General features: G+C 45.5%; 2 pseudogenes across 1 annotated transcript; both read right to left on the bottom strand.

The window, feature by feature from the left end:
• Positions 1 to 8971: 8971 nt before the first annotated feature.
• LOC116537466 lies at positions 8972 to 15890 on the bottom strand (annotated as a pseudogene).
• Positions 15891 to 16628: 738 nt separating this feature from the next.
• LOC116537418 lies at positions 16629 to 17536 on the bottom strand (annotated as a pseudogene). Its single transcript, XR_004263122.1, has one exon. The product of XR_004263122.1 is annotated as a 60S ribosomal protein L6 pseudogene (transcript).
• Positions 17537 to 17651: the final 115 nt, after the last annotated feature.

Here is a 17651-nt window from a genome sequence, read left to right as displayed (position 1 = left end):
GTAATTCTTGGTATAAGGGTCATTGCCGAGTTTAAAATGAGGAAACTGAGGCCAGTATAAGAAAATTAAATGCCAATTTATTCAGCTCCTGGGCGAGGTTCTCTGGTCTGGGGAAAGGGGGCCAGAGAAGTTGCGCTGATTTCCTGGGCGGGGGAGGGGGGGGCGGGTTATGGCTAGGAGGAATGAGCAACAGCTGGGTGCTCTGATTGGGTCCAGGGGAGCAGGATTGAGACGGGGTGGGCTGTTATTGGTTGCCAGGTTGTTGGGCGGGTTTTCCAGTGCGAAAGCCGGCCAGGGTTGCATTAGCCAGAGCCTTCCAGGGGAGCCATGTGGCAGAGCTAGGTGCCGAATGCAGAGCCTGGTGCCGGGTGCAGAGGTGGGTGTGTGCAGCCTCCTGGGGAGGCAACCAGCCTTACACTTGGAACTAAGGGTTCCTCCCCATTTTAGACCATGTAGGGTAACTTCTTGATGTTGCCGTGGCATCTGTAAACTGTCATGGCGCTGGTGGGAGCGTCTTTTACCATGCTAATGTATTATAATTGGTGTATAATGAGTAGTGAGGTTGACCAGAGGTCACTTTCGTGGCCATCTTTTGGTGGCTGGTTTTGATGGGTTTTGGCGGGCTTCTTATCATGTGCTGTTTTATCAGCAAAATCTTTGTAACTTGTATCTTGTGTTGACCTCCTGTCTTATCCTGTGACTTAGAATACCTAACCTCCTGGGAAGGTGGCCCAGTGGGTCTTACTTAGCCTTATTTTACCCAGCTCCTATTCAAGATGGAGTCACTCTGGTTCAAATGCCTCTGACCAAGGTCCTGGAGAGTCTGGGGTTGTCATATACCTTTTCAGTCAAGCAGACCCTTCCAATGGATGGGAGAGTCCCAAGCCATTGAATGGCTCCAGAGGATGCTGACGTGGTGTCCTTCAGAGAGCTGGGGCAATGATAAAAGACACGTACAACTGTATACTTGCAAGTGGAAAATCCATTGTGACAAGAGGCTACATTTGAGTTACCAAATGCGCTTGGCCACCTGGCTGGAACTTGACCTCCATGGCACGTCTGGAGAAGTCAGCCGTGGCTCCAGCCTGGGCTGTCGGCTCAAGGAAAGTGGTTCAGCGATCAAATCTTTCAAAATCAATTTAGCTCAGGCTCCAAAGTCCTGGCTGAAATTGACAGCAACTTCCTCCCTGGTTTCCTTAACCTTCAGATAAAAGTGCTGAGCCATTTTAAGCCTTTTTGAAGCCAAGACTTACCTTCAAGTGAAATTTTAAGGGGCACCAGCAAAGAGATCTCACTTAATTCCAGACCTTTCTTTCCTGCTGGTCTGAATAATTAGCAGAATTATCCCAATCTTCTGTACCTGGAGTTTATGTATAGGGCTCTGAAGTGGGAAATATTCAAGTGGCCTGTGCCTAGTGGTGGAATAAACAGATTTCTACCCACCTTCTCTGTTCTGTAAAATGGCGATGATGATCATGAACTCTGCTGGGTGGGTGCAGGCCAGTTAGTCCAAATTTGTAAAGTGGAGTCTTATTACAGCTTTACTGCTGTGGAGAACGGGCAGCACCTTCCTGTGACTTTGCATGTGAAACTAATTGCCCTGGAAATGTCAGGAATTTGATCTTCCATCAAATCCTCCAGCTCTCAGATCCCTTGACAATCTTGGGCTATTTGCATCTCAAGGTTAAAGGAGGCTGTGCTTTCTGGATGCTAATCAGCTGTGAAAACTTTTGATCTCCTTTTGAAAACTAAAACCTTTTGCAGTCGTCCTATTCCAAGTGTGGTGAGAGTTGAGCAGTCAAGGTGCAGACAGGCCGGCTTTATTGGAATGAGCAATGTGTTTAGCAGTTGTGAGTTTTAACTCTATTTTCCTCAGGGCTCTGTGGGATCCTGGAAAATCACTTAGTATTTCTGAGTTTCTTTCTCCTCAGAACGTGATCTGAATTTTATCATATCTCCCTGGGGTTGTGGAAATCACTGTTATAAAACTCCAGTTCATAATAGCTTGTAGATTTAAAAGACAGAAACTTACCAAACATGTTTTTGCGGGGCGGAGTGGGAGAATATATGTGCCTACATATATACATGAGTACTGTTTTCCTACTGTGATATTTTAGTGATACTAGGTTCTTTGTAATGATAAAATCATCTTGATAAGTCAGGCTTCTCAAATGGTCGCACTATTAATATTTTTAACCAGATAATTCTTTGCTGTAAGTGGCCTGCCCTGTGCATTGAAGAATGTTTAGCAGCATTCTTGGCCTCTACCTAGTAGATGCCAGTAGCACTACCAAGTTGTGACAAAAAATAATGTCTTCAGAAATTGCCACATGTCTCCTGGGTTAGGGTTGCCAAATTTAGCAAATAAAAATTCAAGATGAGGCCGGGCACGGTGGCTCACGCCTGTAATCCCAGCACTTTGGGAGGCCAAGGTGGGCGGGTCACGAGTTCAAGAGATCGAGACCATCCTGGCCAGCATAGTGAAACCCTGTCTCTACTATAAAATAAAAATTAGCTGGGCGTGGTGGCATGCGTCTGTAGTCCCAGCTACTCAGGAGGCTGAGGCAGGAGAATTGCTTGAACCCAGGAGGCGGAGGTTGCAGTGAGCCAAGATTGTGCCACTGCACTCCAGCCTGGCGCCTGGCGGCAGAGAGAGACTGTCTCAAAAAAAAAAAAAAAAAATTTCAAGATGCCTACTTAAATTTGAATTTTAGTGAAATAATGAATAATCTCTTTTTTTTTATTTTTTTTTTGAGACGGAGTCTCACTCTGTCTCCTGGGCTGGAGTGAAGTGGCGCCATCTCAGTTCACTGCGACCTCCGCCTCCTGGGTTCAAGTGATTCTCCTGCCTCAGCCTCCCGAGTACCTGGGATTACAGACGTGCACCACCATGCCCAGCTAATTTTTGTATTTTTAGTAAAGACAGGGTTTTACCAGGTTGTCCAGGCTGGTCTTGAACTCCTGACCTCAAGTTATCATCTACCTTAGTCTCCCAAAGTGCTGGGATTACAGTCATGAGCCACTGTGCCTGGCCCGAATAATCTTTAGTATGTGTGAATGCAATGGGTATATTACCTATAATTTGGCAACCTACCTGGGGGTGCAAAATCTCCTTGCAGTTAAGAGCCACTCTTCTGTATATCTATATATATCTATCTATTTGTATCTATCTCTGTGTGTGTGTGTGTGTGTGTGTGTGTGTACACAAGTAGTAGAGACAAGGTTTCACCATTTTGGCTAGGCTTGCTCTAAGTGATCCTGACCTCAGTGATCTGCCTGCCTCACCCTCCCAAAGTGCTGGAATTACAGGCATGAGCCACTGCGCCTGGCCAGAGCCAATCTTCTAAATAAAGATTAGCATTTATCAGTGAACTCACATCAGCAATCACCCCATCTTTCCCTTATTTCTGCCCCACTTTTATTTCTTTCTTACCTTTCTTCCCTATTTCAGCCTTCATGATAGAGGATAAATAAATTCCATTTGGGCCTCACCACAAACTGTTATTAGCCTTAGGCATGAGGGAGGTAGAATTACATGTTACACATCCATAATACTGTGATTAAATGGGAATTGTTGCAAAATAAAAACAGCTAAGGCGATTGTTTTAGTGCATTTTGTGTTGCTACAGCAGAATACCACTAATTGGATAATTTATAAAGAAATTTATCCATGGGGTGGCTTACACCTGTAGTCCCAGCACTTTGGAAGGCTAAAGCAGGCAGATCACTTGGGCCCAGGAGTTTGCGACCAACCTGGGCAATGCAGTGAAACCCACTCTCTACAAAAAAATACAAAAATTAGGTGGGCATGATGGCACATGCCTATAGTCCCAGCTGCTCAGGAGGCTGAGGCGGGCAGATTGGTTGAGCCCAGAAGGTCGAGGCTGCAGTGAGCCATGATTGCGCCACTGCACTATTCCGGCCTGGGTGACAGAAGGATACCCTGTCTCAAAAACAACAACAACAACAACAAAAAAAAGTAAAGAAAATAAAAGAAAAGAAAATTTTTGCAGTTCTGAAGGCTGGGAAGACAAATAGCAAGGTGCAGGCATCTGATGAGGTTCTTCTTGTTACGTCATTCTATGACGTGGCAGAAGAGCAAGAGAGGGAGGGAGATGGGGAATTAAGGAGAGGGAGGGAGATGAAAGGGAGAGAGACATGGGGAAAGGGGCTAAACTCGCTCTTTTATCAGGAAACCACTCCAACCATATCAGCGATAATTCATTAATGAGGGGCTCTCATAATCTAATTACCTCTGTAAATTCCCACCTGTCAACACTGCTGCAATGGGAATTTTGTTTCCAAAACATGAGCTTTGGGGGATGCATTCAAACCATAGCAACAATTCAAAGTGATGCATTTTGGCTGGGTGCGGTGGCTCATGCCTGTAATCCTAGCACTTTGGGAGGCCGACGCAGGCTCGTGGCTTGAGGTCAGGAGTTGGAGACCAGATTGGTCAACATTGGTGAAACCCCATCTCAACTAAAATACAAAAATTAGCTAGGCATGGTGGTGCATGCCTATAATCACAGCTACTCAGGAGGCTGAGGCATGAGAATCACTTGAACCTGGGAGGCAGGGGTTGCAGGGAGCTGAGAGTGCCCCACTGCACTCTAGCTTGGGTGACAGAGTGAGACTCCATCTCAAAAAAAAAAAAAAAAGCCTCTCTAAGGAGAATCCTTTTATAAATAGCAGAGGAGGAAATCAGATAGGCCTTGAAGCCTGCTTCCAACGTCTCCATGGATCCTTTGAAAATCAAGCCCACAAGTTACCATAATATTCTTTTTGCCATTTAATAAATAAATACTTTTTGAACAAGATTGTGTTAATTAGGTGCTACATGATACATGAAAGAGGAAGAGGCACAGTTTATGCCTGGAAGAAGAAGCAGGTTTTACTTTCATAGAGAGATGCTTGCCAATAGCAGCTGGCATGTTCCCAGGGCCTAGTCAGGGTTCAGATGATAAAGAAGAAAAGAAATAGGTAGCATGGGCAAGGCAGCCGTCCAGGAAGGCTTTTTTTTTTTTTTTTAAACGGAGTCTCACTCTGTCACTCAGGCTGGAGTGCAAAGGCATGATCTTGGCTTACTGCAACCTCTACTTCCCAGGTTCAAGCGATTCTCCCCACTCAGCCTCTCGAGTAGCTGAGATTACAGGCATCCACTTATGCCTGGCTAATTTTTGTATTTTGAGTAGAGATGGGATTTTACCATGTTGGCCAGGCTGGTCTCAAACGCCTGACCTCATGATCCACCTGCTTCGCCCTCCCAAAGTGCTGGGATTACAGGTGTGAGCCACTGCACCCGGCCCAGGAAGCCTTTTTAAGGGAGGCAAGATGAAAGACTTTAGGATGGGAGCAAATAAAGCTGGTTGGAGACGTGCAAGTGCCGGCTGAGAACTAACAATTTGGTGCTCAGAGTAGATTAATAATGTGGCGAGACTCTAAATTGATAGTCCTTAGATACTTGTGAATGTCAGTTGAGAGAGAAAGTGGTGTATGCATGGGGAAGGATGGAGGAGGAGGCTAGCTTTTGTAAACCTTTAGTTTCTCCTTTATTATTCCCACTGATTTATTTATTTTTTTAAGAGACAGAGTCTCATTCTGTCACCCAGGCTAGAGTGCCTTGGAGTGACCACAGCTTGAACTATGATCACTGTAAACTCCAGGTCCTGGGATCAAGCACTCCTCAGCTTCCCAAGTAGCTATGACTACCAGCATGTGCCACTATTCCTAGGTAATATTTAAAATTTTTGCAGAGATGGGGTCTCCCTATATTGCCCAGGCTGGTCTCAAGCTCCTGGCCTCAAGTGATCTTCCTGCCTCAGCCTCTCAAAGTGTTGGGATTACAGGTGTGAGCCACTACTTCTGGCCCCCAATAATTTATTATTGCTCCACTCTGCAAAAGAAAAGTTCATCAGACTAGCATTTTAGTGACTCCATATTGGTACTGGGGCTGCTCCTTGAGGTAACTCTTCTTCCTCACTCCTTCTGCAACCTCTTTATTCCATATTTCCTTTAATTCCATACAGAGCTTTCCCTGAGGTAAGCTCTCTGCTTCCCCATATTTGTCAGTGTGTTTCAGGGCCCCGCACAGATTGGCATCCCCAGCGATTGCCCAGCAAGACCCTTCCTAACCCAGCTTTAACCGTATCAGGATGCCATTGACATATGTGTTGTAACTAAAATATTTTTATGTGTCATTTACTCCTTGTAAGGGACCTTACCACATATTCTATGAAGGGCCACTTCTGGTGGTGGCAGGTCATAGTAATGCCATGGAAGTTGCACTAGACTGAGCAGCAGGAGGCTGCTTTTGAGCTGTGGCTTTACAATTAACTTGCTGTGTAAGTCACAGTCTCAACCTGACCCTTCATTTCTTCCTCTAAATATGAAATATTGGGCTAGAACCAGGATGGCAAGACAGGTTTTGTCTTACGTGCCAATGCCAATCTGTTGTAATAGCTTACCGTACTGATGCATAGAGAAAACTTTTTAGACCGCATCTGGGCTCTGGAAGAAAGAGTGATCAATTAGCAGTGCCTACAATGGGTCAAGAAAGTGGGTAGAGCTGGTGGCGAGAGCGTGAGTGCCTTCTTTTTCAATTCCCTTGGTTGAATAAGCTCTAAGAAATTTCATTCAGAATTCTGAGATATAATGTGAATATCAGTTAAATATTCTCAGGAGTTTCTCTATTTAACATTAGGATTCTGTAGACTTCCCTAAATGATAAGTACATTATTTAGAGCAGGAAAATAACTGTAATTCTTTGCTTCGTGAGGATGGCTTTGCTTCTCACCAGCCTCATTAGTATCTACACATTTTCAGTTTTTCTGCAAGTGGGGGATTCTTACACTGATAGAGTCACACTGCCACTAAGTCCTTCCTGTGACCAATAGCACACATTAAAAGGAAAAGTTAAAAGAAAAACTGACGGGATGTGGTGGCTCACACCTGTAATCCCAGCACTTTGGGAGGCTGAGGTGGGCAGATCACAAGGTCAGGAGTTTGAGACCAGCCTGGCCAATATGGTGAAGCCTCATCTCTACTAAAAATTCAAAAATTATCCAGGCATGATGGCACACGCTTGTAGTCCCAGCTACTTGGGAGGCTGAGGCAGAAGAGTTGCTTGAACCTGGGAGGTGGAGGTTGCAGTGAGCCTAGATTGTGCCACTGCACTCAGCCTGAGTGACAGAGCTAGACTCCATCTTGAAAAAAAAATAAAAGATGAAGTGCTCCTAAAATCAACAAGAAACATACAAACAACTCTGTAGAAAAAGAGCAAAGAATATGAACAGGCAGCTCAAAAAAGAAAAAAAATAAGCCCCATTATGTATGAAAAATATGAAAGATTAAATATTTTGAATAAAGAAATGTAAAATGAAGCAGGTTACTGTTTCTCTGTATCATATTGGCAATATTTTTTCCTTCTTTTCCTCCTCCTCCTCCTTCATATACTGGCAAATAATTTTCAATGTTGACATAGAAGTAAGGCAGAAAAGGGCATAAATTAGTGCAGCCATTTTTGGGGAAAACTTGGAAGCATCTATAAACACTTTAAGTGCATATCCTTTGACCCATCGTAATCATCTGACAGGTTCTTCCTGCCTGCTGCACAAATAAAGACCATGGCATTGCAGTAAAGACAGAATTTGATTGATGGGAGGCTGGTCACACCGGATGGGAGATGCAGATATTACTCAAATCAATCTTCCCGAAAACTTGGGGACTGGGGTTTTTAAGGATAATTTGGCGGGTAAGGGGTCAGAAAGTGGGGAGTGCCGATTGGTTGCATTGAGATGAAATCATAGGAAGTCAAAGCTGACCTCTTGTGCTGAGTCAGTTCCTAGCTGGGGGCCGCAAGACTGGATGAGGCAGTTTATCTATATGAGTGGTGCCAGCTGATCCACTGAGTGCAGAATATAGAAAACACCTCAAGCACTGATCTTAAGCTTTACAAAAGCAATGTTATCCCCAGGAGCAACTTAGGGAGGTTCAGAACCTTGCAACCTTCAGCTGAATGACTCCTAAACCACAATTTCTAATCTTGTAGTTAATTGTTAGTTCTGCAAATGCTGTCTATTCCCCAGGCAAGAAGAGGTTTGTTTTGGGAAAGGGTTGTTATTATCCTTGTTTCAGAGTTAAACTATAAAGCAAGTTCCTGTTAAAGTTAGTCCAGTCTGTGCCCAGGAATGAGCAAAGACAGCTTGGAGGTTGAAAGTAAGATAGAGTCAGTTAGCTCAGGTCCCTTTCACCATGATGTTTTTCTCAGTTATAATTTTCGCAAGGGTGGTTTCACTGGCACTTTATGTTTAAATTTTTACCTTAAAAATATTAGGGAAAGTGTGCAAAGATATATATACACACACACACAAACACAATTTATCTTTCTCAGATATTTATTGCAACAATTTTATTTTATTTATTTTTATTGTTATTATTTTTTAAGTGAGGGTGTCACTCTGTTGCCCAGGATGGAGTGCAGTGGTGCAAACGAGGGTGACTACAGACTTGGCCTCCTGGGCTCAAGGGATCCTCCAGCCTTGAGGGACCACAAGGTGTGCACTGCCACACCTGGCTAATTTTTCTATTCTTTGTAGAAATGGCATCTCACTTTGTTGCCCAGGCTTGTCTCAAATTTCTAGGCTCAAGTGATCCTCTTGCCTTAACCTCCCAAGGTGCTGGTACTACAGGCGTGAGCCACTGCACCTGGGCATGGCCCTTTTAAACTTTTTATTGTTTAACTTTGTTATAAAGAGCAAATATAAAAGTATATTTGAGAAAAAATAAAGACATTTTAGGAAATAAATATGTCACAATTTAAAAAACACCAATAGGGCAAAGGGAAACATGTGATAGCTGCCCTTTTTTTTTTTTTTTCCTGAAACAGACACTTGTTTATTTCCCTAGAAGGAGGCAGAATATGGTCTTTGTGGAGTTTTTGTCCCAGCCTGGTGCCTTGGACAGGAAGCTCTCACTTCCAGAAGAGCACATTCCAGAAAAGCAGCCAGTAAGGGTAGAGGCCCATGGACAGCAGTGGGAAGAGCAGGGCACCGTAGGTATGGTGCTGCAGCACACCCTGGGCCAGTGCTGCCAGGAAGAGCTGTCAGCTCGCAGCCAGTGACAGTGGCACCTCCTGCAGCTCCTGCCACAGGAATAGGCTGCCAAGAAGCATGGCTGTCTGGGCTAGTCAGCACTAGAAGGGCAGCATAGAGGGTTCGCAGCCCATGAGGCTCAGCTAGGGCAGCAGCACCTCCCATAGTGGTGTCCAGCAGGAAGCCCAGTAAGAAGTTGGTGAGGGCGATGCAGGCCAGCTGCAGTATTAGGTAGATCAGAGCTACTAGCTTCAGCGCCACCCAGCGCAGTCTGGGGCCTGTGTGCTTACCACCTGATGGGTGTTGTGGGGCTGGGTCAGGCCAGCTGCGTAAATCGCCAGCAGTGTCAGCACTACAACCTCAGCCTCTGCCACTGGGAAGTGCTGGGTGGCCACATGTTGGTCCAGCACTGGCAGGACATCGAAAGCCAGTCCCATGGCCTGTGAGATCATCAGAGGTGCCACGACTGAGGCCAGCCCCACACCCTGTGCTGGGGAAAGGGGGACACTGGGGCCAGAGCCAGCCCCCCTCCCCAGGGCTTCTCAAGGCCCACTCTGGCCTCATGCAGCTGCATCCATAGTTCCAGAGCCTTGAGACCAAGGACCAGGAGCAAGAAGCTGGCGGCAGGCACTTAGGGGCTGACCGAAACTAACTGGGAGAAGGTGGTGAGCAGGTAGAGGAAGAAGGACTGGTGCAGGCGCTGCAGGAGGTGGTTGAGCTTGCAGAGCATGCCCTCCAAAGCTCTGCCCACTACCACCAGGTCATACTTGTACTGGCGGAAGCCACTGATGCTATGCAGGGTTACGGCCTCCACACAGTAGCACCAGAAGAGGCCATGGGAGCCGTGCGGGCGGCCTGAGGTCTGCCCCAGAACCATGAGCCACAGTATCTGTAGGCATTGCAGTGGTCTGTCCAATGACAACGTATAGTCCTGGGGCTGTAGCTTGCCCTGAAGCGTGCACTGCAGGTCCCCTTTCTCGCAGAAGGTCTGGAAGAGATTGAGCAGGTCTAGATTGGGCAGCTGCCTGTTGAGCCCCTCCACAGACACATGCAGGCTGGTGACCACATCACTGCTCAGCTCCAGGGTCACCGTGGCCTGAATGGCCCCCGCTCAGCCCTGCAGGGGGGACGACTGCATACCTGTGACATTTACATCATGGTAGGCTTCAAACCAAGCCTCAGTGCCCAGAAGGTCATGTTCCATTACCAGGAACATGGTATCTTTGGCTTAGTAAATCTGCTCCCAGAAGTGGGCAGCCAGTGCCAGCAGCAGCCCCACAGCCTGACTGTTGGTAGAGTCAGAGCCACAGGGCACGGTGAGCACAAGTGACTCGGTGCTGGCAGCACGCGGGCCCATAGGATGCCATACACTTTGGTGCCTGACACCATATAGTGCTCATGTGTCTCATCTGGGAAGGGCAGCTCCGGGAGAAACCGCGTGTAGACCTCCAGCCCTACTGACTGCATTGTCCGTTCCAGCCAGGCCACTGGCAGAGCCCCCAACTTCCTGCGGTGGGCAGCGAAGTCCCAGGCAAAAGCCCGGGCACGATCTCCACCCGCGAACTGCCCTCCACCATGGCAGAGCCCACGGCGTTCTCCGACATGTAAGCGCGCTGGGTCCGCGGCGGGAAAGCCAGAGCCAAGAGCCAGGTGATGGCCGCCAGGTAGGTCAGCACGCACGATGGCGCGTTTTGGCACAGCTCGAGGTGGGCGAGCACGCGTTGGCACACCGGGTCAGATAGGAGGCCCACGGCGGGCAGGGCGGCAAGGCTACGGACACTCTCCTGCCACCAACTATTGACGCAGTGCCCGCAGGCTGCTCCTGTCAGACCCGGGGACCCGCTCTCGCCCGCACTTCTGGTCCCAGCGACTGTACTTTTATAAATCCAATAAATTTGTGTTTGTTTTGTTTTGAAACAGTGTCCTGCTCTGTCACGCAGGCTTAAGTGCAGTGGTGCAATCTTCACCTCCCTGGTTCAAGCGATTCTCCTGCCTCAGCCTCCCCAGGAGCTGGGCTTATGGTGCTTGCCATCACACCCAGCTAATTTTTTGCATTTTTGTATTTTTTCTTTTTTTTAATTTAAAGATGGGGTTTCACCATGTTGGTCAGGCTGGTCTTGAACTCCCGACCTCAGGTGATCCACCCGCCTTGGCCTCCAAAGTGCTTGGATTACAGGCATGAGCCACCACGCTTTGCCCAATTTTTTGTATTTTTAATATAGATGGAGTTTCACCATGTTACCCAGGTTGGTCTCGAACTCCTGACCTCAAGTGATCCGCCTGCTGTGGCCTCCCAAAGTGCTGAGATTACAGGTGGGAGCCTCTGTGCCAGGCCCAAATATAACTTTTTAAATGTTTCATTTATTTAAAATTATAGTTTTTTTCCATGCTGTTAAAAACAGCTTTATTGAAGTGTACTTGTCATAACATAAGCATTGTACACTTAATGTGTTTAATTTGATGAGTTCTGGGGCTGGGTGTGGTGGCTTACACCTTAATCCTGGTGCTTTGGGAGGCCAAGGTGGGCGGATGGCTTGAGCTCAGGAATTCGAGACCAGCCTGGGATACGTGGCAAAACCTCATCTCTACCAAAAATGCAAGAAATTAGCCAGATATGGTGGCACACACCTGTAGTCCCAGCGACTTGAGGGGCTGAGATCGGAGGATGGCTTGACTCTAGGAGGTCAAGGCTGCAGTGAACTGAGCTCACACCACTGCATTCTAGCCTGAGAGACAAAGTGAAATCCTGTCTCAAAAAAAAAAAAAAAAAATGATGAGTTCTGACATTTGCTTAAACCTGTAAAACTATCACCAAAATCAATGTAATAAAAATGTTAATAGCTTCCAAAAAAGTCTTTTTTTTTTTTTTTTTTTTTTTTTTTTTTTGAGACGGAGTTTCGCTCCTGTTACCCAGTCTGGAGTGCAATGGCGCGATCTCGGCTCACCGCAACCTCCGCTTCCCGGGTTCAGGCAATTCTCCTGCCTCAGCCTCCTGAGTAGCTGGGATTACAGGCACGTGCCACCATGCCCAGCTAATTTTTTGTAGTTTTAGTAGAGACGGGGTTTCACCATGTTGACCAGGATGGTCTCGATCTCTTGACCTCGTGATCCACCCGCCTCGGCCTCCCAAAGTGCTGGGATTACAGGCTTGAGCCACCGCGCCCGGCCCCAGAAGTTTCTTTATGCCCCTTTAGAATTCCTTTCTCTCTCCCCTTATTAAATTCTTCAGGAGCCACTGATTTGTTTTCTTTCGCCATAGATTATTTTATCTTTTCTAGAATTTTACATAAATGGGATCATCTTTTTTTGTCTGGTTTCTTTTATCCAATGTAATTATTTTGGAGTTTATCCATGTTGTATGTTTCAATAGTTTGTTCCTTTTTATTGCTAAGTAATATTCCATTGTATGGATATCCAATTTGCTTATCCATTTCCCTCTTCATGGAGATTTGGGTTGTTTCCAGTTTTTTATTATCACAAATAGAGCTGTTGTGAACATTCGCATACAAGTCTTTTTTTTTTTTTTTGAGACAGAGTTTGGCTCTGTTACCCTGGCTGGAATGCAATGGCTTAATCTCGACTCACTGCTACCTCTGCCCCTCCCAGGTTCAAGCAATTCTCCTGCCTCAGCCTTCCAACTAGCTGGGATTATAGGTGCCCGCCACCATGCCTGGCTACTTCTATGTATTTTTAGTAGACACGGGTTTTGCCATGCTGGCCAGGCTGGTCTTGAACTCCTGGCCTCTGGTGATCCCCCTGCCTCGGCCTCCCAAAGTGCTGGGATTACAGGTGTGAGCCACCGCTCTTGGCCTTCTCTTGGGTATATGCTTAGAGAGATGAATGTGTGAATTGTATAGTAGGTATATGTTTGACTTTAAATAAACTTCCAGAGTGTTTTTAAAGGGGGCCTGACATTTTGCACTTTAACCAGCAATGTGTTTGAAAGTGCCCATCGAAGGCCGGGCCTGGTGGCTAATTTCTATAATCCCAGCACTTTGGGAGGCCGACACAGGTGGATCACTTGAGGTCAGGAGTTCAAGACCAGTCTGGCCAACTTGGTGAAACCCTGTCTCTACAAAATTACAAAAACAATTAGCCAGGAATGGTGGCATGTGTCTGTAATCCCAGCTGATTAAGAGGCAGAGGGAGGAGAATCAATTGAACCTGGGAGGCGGGAGTTACAGTGAGCCAAGATCACACCACTACACTCCAGCCTGGGAGACGCAGCAAGACTCCGGTATGGTCAGTCTTTTTAATTGTAGCCTTTCTAAGGATTGTGTAATGATATCTTATTGCGGTTAAATTTGTACTTCCTTAATTATTATTATTATTTTTAAATTTCGTTTTAAGTTCCAGGATACATGTGAGGACGTACAGGTTTGGTACCTAGGTAAACGTGTGCCACGGCGGTTTGCTGCACTTATTGACCCATACCTAGGTTTTAAGCCCCACACGCATTAGCTGTTTTTCCTGATGCTCTCCCTCCCCCCACCCCCTCGGCAGGCCCCAGTGTGTGTTGTTTCCCTCCCTGTGCCCATATATTCTCATTGTTCAGCGCCCACTTATAAGTGAGAGCATGCGGTGTTTGGTTTACTGTTCCTGTGTTAATTTGCTGAGGATAATTGCTGCATAGTATTCCATGGTGTATACGTACCACATTTTCTTTATCCAGTCTATCATTGATGAGCATTTGGGTTGATTCCATGTTCCTTAATTATTAATAATGAGGAGGCCGGGCATGTCTGTAATTCCAGCAATTTGGGAAGCTGAGGTGGGCGGATCACATGAGGTCAGAGGTTCTAGACCACCATGGCCAACATGGTGAAACCTATCTCTACTAAAAAAATACAAAAAATTAGCTGGGGGTGGTGGCGTGTGTCTGTAGTCCCAGCTACTTGGGAAGCTGAGGTCTGAGAATCACTTGAACCTGAGAGCCAGAGGTTGCAGTGAGATGAGATCATGCTAGAGAGTAAGATTCTGTCTAAAAAAAAAAAATGATGAGCGTCTTTTTTTGTGCTTGTCATCCATACACCCATACACCTTTTTTGGTAAAAAATCTGTTCAAATATTTTGCTTGCTTTATAATTGTTTTCATTTTTAAAATTTTTATATTTTTAGTCAAATTCTAAAAGAGCTGTAACACTGTCTGTTTTCTTATTATTGAGTTGTAAGCGTCCTTTGAGATAAGGTGGCTGGGGCCTGTCCTGGTGGAAAACAGATGCAGATTTGGAGCTTAGAGGAAAGATCAACATTAGAGATACATATTAATGAGGCACTATTGTTTTGAATAGTGAAAAAAAGACAAAATAGAAAAAAAGAAGGCATCTCTATACAGGTGCATGCTTAACAGGGAATAGTAGCTAAGATGTCAAGTGGAAATGTACACAGAGAGAGATCTACAGCTGGACCTCAGGGAGGCTCTCATTTTGGGGATTGAGGGAGAATCGGGAGGAGCCTGTGGAGGAGGTTGAAAAGAAATGCTGGGGGGAAAAACGGCATCACTGCGCTGGGACCCTGCCAGTTCCTGCTTGGCCGTCAAAGCTTTGCACCTTCAGCACATAGGATAGTGACAGGCACATAGTTGGTGCTCAAATAACTTTTATTGAATGACCAAATGAGTTGAATCCAAGAAAGATTTTCTAGGAGGAACCTTAAGGTCAACAGTCTCCAATGTGGAAGCAAGGCTGGAATGATGAGGGAAAATTTCATTGAGAAGGGGAATTTGGATTTGGGGACTAGGAAATCGTTAGTGAATTTATAACATGCAGATTGCAAACTCCTCACTACACACTTAGGCCACAAGAACTTGTGAAATGCAGACAACAAATCTTAAGTCTTTGGATTAGCATAAAGATTCAGCGATATAACCAAACTGTGTTAAATACTTGGCCCACCCCCTGGCACAGAGTAAAATGCTCATTCATTTATTCATTCAACTAATATTTATTGTTTACTCTGGGCCCAGGTATGGTTTTAATATCTGCCAATAGAACAGTGCACCAGACAGAGTTTGTGCTTTTATGAATCTTATATTCAATATAAGAGGTGGGAAGAGGTAATAACAAACACAAATGTGTGATGGTGACAAATGCCATGCAGAAATGAGAGGGTGGAAATCTGATGGTGACGACATGGACACTTTAGGTAGCTGCACAAAAGAAGAGCTGATATTGACTGTTATTGTTGTAATTATTATAAGTTATCCCTCTTTTCTCTTCAATTGCTCACTGCTTTACACACCGTGTCATCACGTCACATCACATTTTCCCGCTCAAAACACTTCCATGTGTTGTACTGGACCGAGCGTAGAAAGTTAGCACCAAGACAAAAGTATGTCAGATTGCAGGGTCATTTATTATGCTGGCGACCACAGAGGACTCACGTCTCTCCAACCTATGGCTCCGAGCTCAGGGGGACTGGGGGTTTTAAGCTGAAAAACCACATCCTGGATTTAGGACCAAGAGAGTGAGGGGATGCAGGGCAAGCAACTTTTCAGCACTTTCTGATGAGCAAAGGCAAGCACTTCTGGCAGTTACTGATAAGTAAAGGCAAGCAACTTTACAGAAGCCGAGGTCAGCAGTTATTTCGAGGAGAATGGGGCAGTCGTTACAACTTATTTTTGGAAAATAGCTTTGTCTTGTACAAAATGGCATTTCTCAAGTTCTAACTCTAAGCCAGCCATATCATACATGCCTTCCTGAGTAACTTTGCAAGTTATCTCCACTCAGCCAGCAGAAAAATATGGCTCCTCCTTTCAAAGCTGGCTCGCAGTTCCACGTGGTGCTGCAGAAAAGGCATCCTTGCCCGAGGCAAAGGCATTTACACCTTCCAGGGAGATACTTGATTAAAGGAGGCAGACATAGTAGAGGGGGTGGGTAGGAGGCTAACTGGAACTTCATCTATTAGAAGAGGAAAGCCCTTTGAAAAGTGAATTAACGATATTTATAGCTGTGTCAGGTAAGTAGCTGGCGAAAGCTTGCTAATAATGAGGCCAGGGTTGAATTCCCATATGGACCAGAGAATTTCATGTGGAGAAACTACGCTATTCACTCACTGGCACTGAAACTTAAGCTAACACATAATCTCGCTGAACTTCAATTCTCCAGTCTAAAATAGAGACATGCATCCCATCTGCTTGCCTCATAGGATTATTATGAGGAACAAATGAGAATGGATAATACAGTGCTTTTTAAAGCCATAGATTTTAAATATGATCTATTATTATTGCAGATTACATGATATTTCAGTGGCCATAAGTACCCTCTTCCCCTACTTCTGCAATGTATCAGCGGGCTATCTCTCTTAGTGGAGATTCGACTGCACTGTGAATGGTGCTTAAAAATCAATTGGTAGCCTTTCAATAGGCTTATTATATTGAACCTGAGTCAGGAGGATTTCTCTCTCTTTCCTTCCTCCCTCCCTCCCTCCCTCCTTCCCTCCCTCCCCCCCCCCCCTCTTTTTTTTTTTTTTTCTCTCTCTCTTTTTTTTTTTTTTTTTTTAAAGGTAATCAGTTATTTAATTAGATTATCGGGACACATTTAAAATACCAATTTGTGAGGATAAATTCCATTTGTCAGGGCAAATACAGATCGCAGGTAGCCCTGGAGCTGAGGAATAGCTTTGATTTTTGGTAAAATTTGTGAGTCCACAGCTTTCTGATCAATCTTGCGCTGCTCTGTAATCTCGTATTTCTCTTTTTCTGTGTCGAAGATCTCACCTTCCTGGTGTCTGGGCTTTCGCAGCTTCTTCTTCTTGAAGTAAGCATCAGTAAGATGTTTTGGGATTTTTACATTGCTGATATCAATTTTGGCTGAGGTGGCAATGACAGATTTCTGGTGCGTTCTGCGCAGAGGAACTCGATTGAGGACCAGAGGTCCAGTCACAAGCAATAAGCCACTAGCCAGCTGCTTCAGGAAAACCACCCACTTGCCCCTGTGGCGTCCAGTGAGGATGATCAGAATGGTCCCGGGGGTGATGCTGGCTCGCAGTTTTCTCATGTGCTGACTGAGGGGTTTTTTGCCATGGCTCAACAGCTTTCGAGGCACGTCTTCAGTAGGATAATATCTAGGCATTTTGCGAAGTTTAACCACCCGGGTACCGCCGTTTTTGTCACCACCAACTGGTTTTGTAACAGTTGCAAGAAGCTTCTCCTTCTTTTTCTTTTCAACCTTGGATTTAGCCGCTGAGTACTTCCTTTTGTACATGGCCTTTCTGGAATACATGGCAGTTGGGGAAAACCTGCCAATTCCTCTGACAAGAACAGGATTGCGGCTGCAATGGGGCTTCCCCTTCTTGGGCTTTTTAGCCTTGAGGTTACCCTTTTTCACTTTGCTACCAGCATCAGCCTTCTTGGCTTCAGGTTTCTTCTCTTTAGTATCCGGCTTCTCAACTTTTTCACCCGCCATCTTGCAAGATGGGAAAGAGAACTAAGGCCTTCTCTCTCTTTCTTTTCTTTCTTTCTTTCTTCTTTGTTTCTCTCTTTCTTTTCTCTCTTCCTTCCTTCCTTTCTCTCTCTTTCTTTCTTTCTTTCTTTCTTTCTTTCTTTCTTTCTTTCTTTCT

Source organism: Sapajus apella, unplaced genomic scaffold (genome assembly GCF_009761245.1).
Source record: "Sapajus apella isolate SASKATOON/1434 unplaced genomic scaffold, GSC_monkey_1.0 scaffold110, whole genome shotgun sequence".
NCBI classification, from domain to species: domain Eukaryota; kingdom Metazoa; phylum Chordata; class Mammalia; order Primates; family Cebidae; genus Sapajus; species Sapajus apella.
Note: the sequence above shows the minus strand (reverse complement) of the source record. Positions and strands in the feature narration are given on the sequence as shown.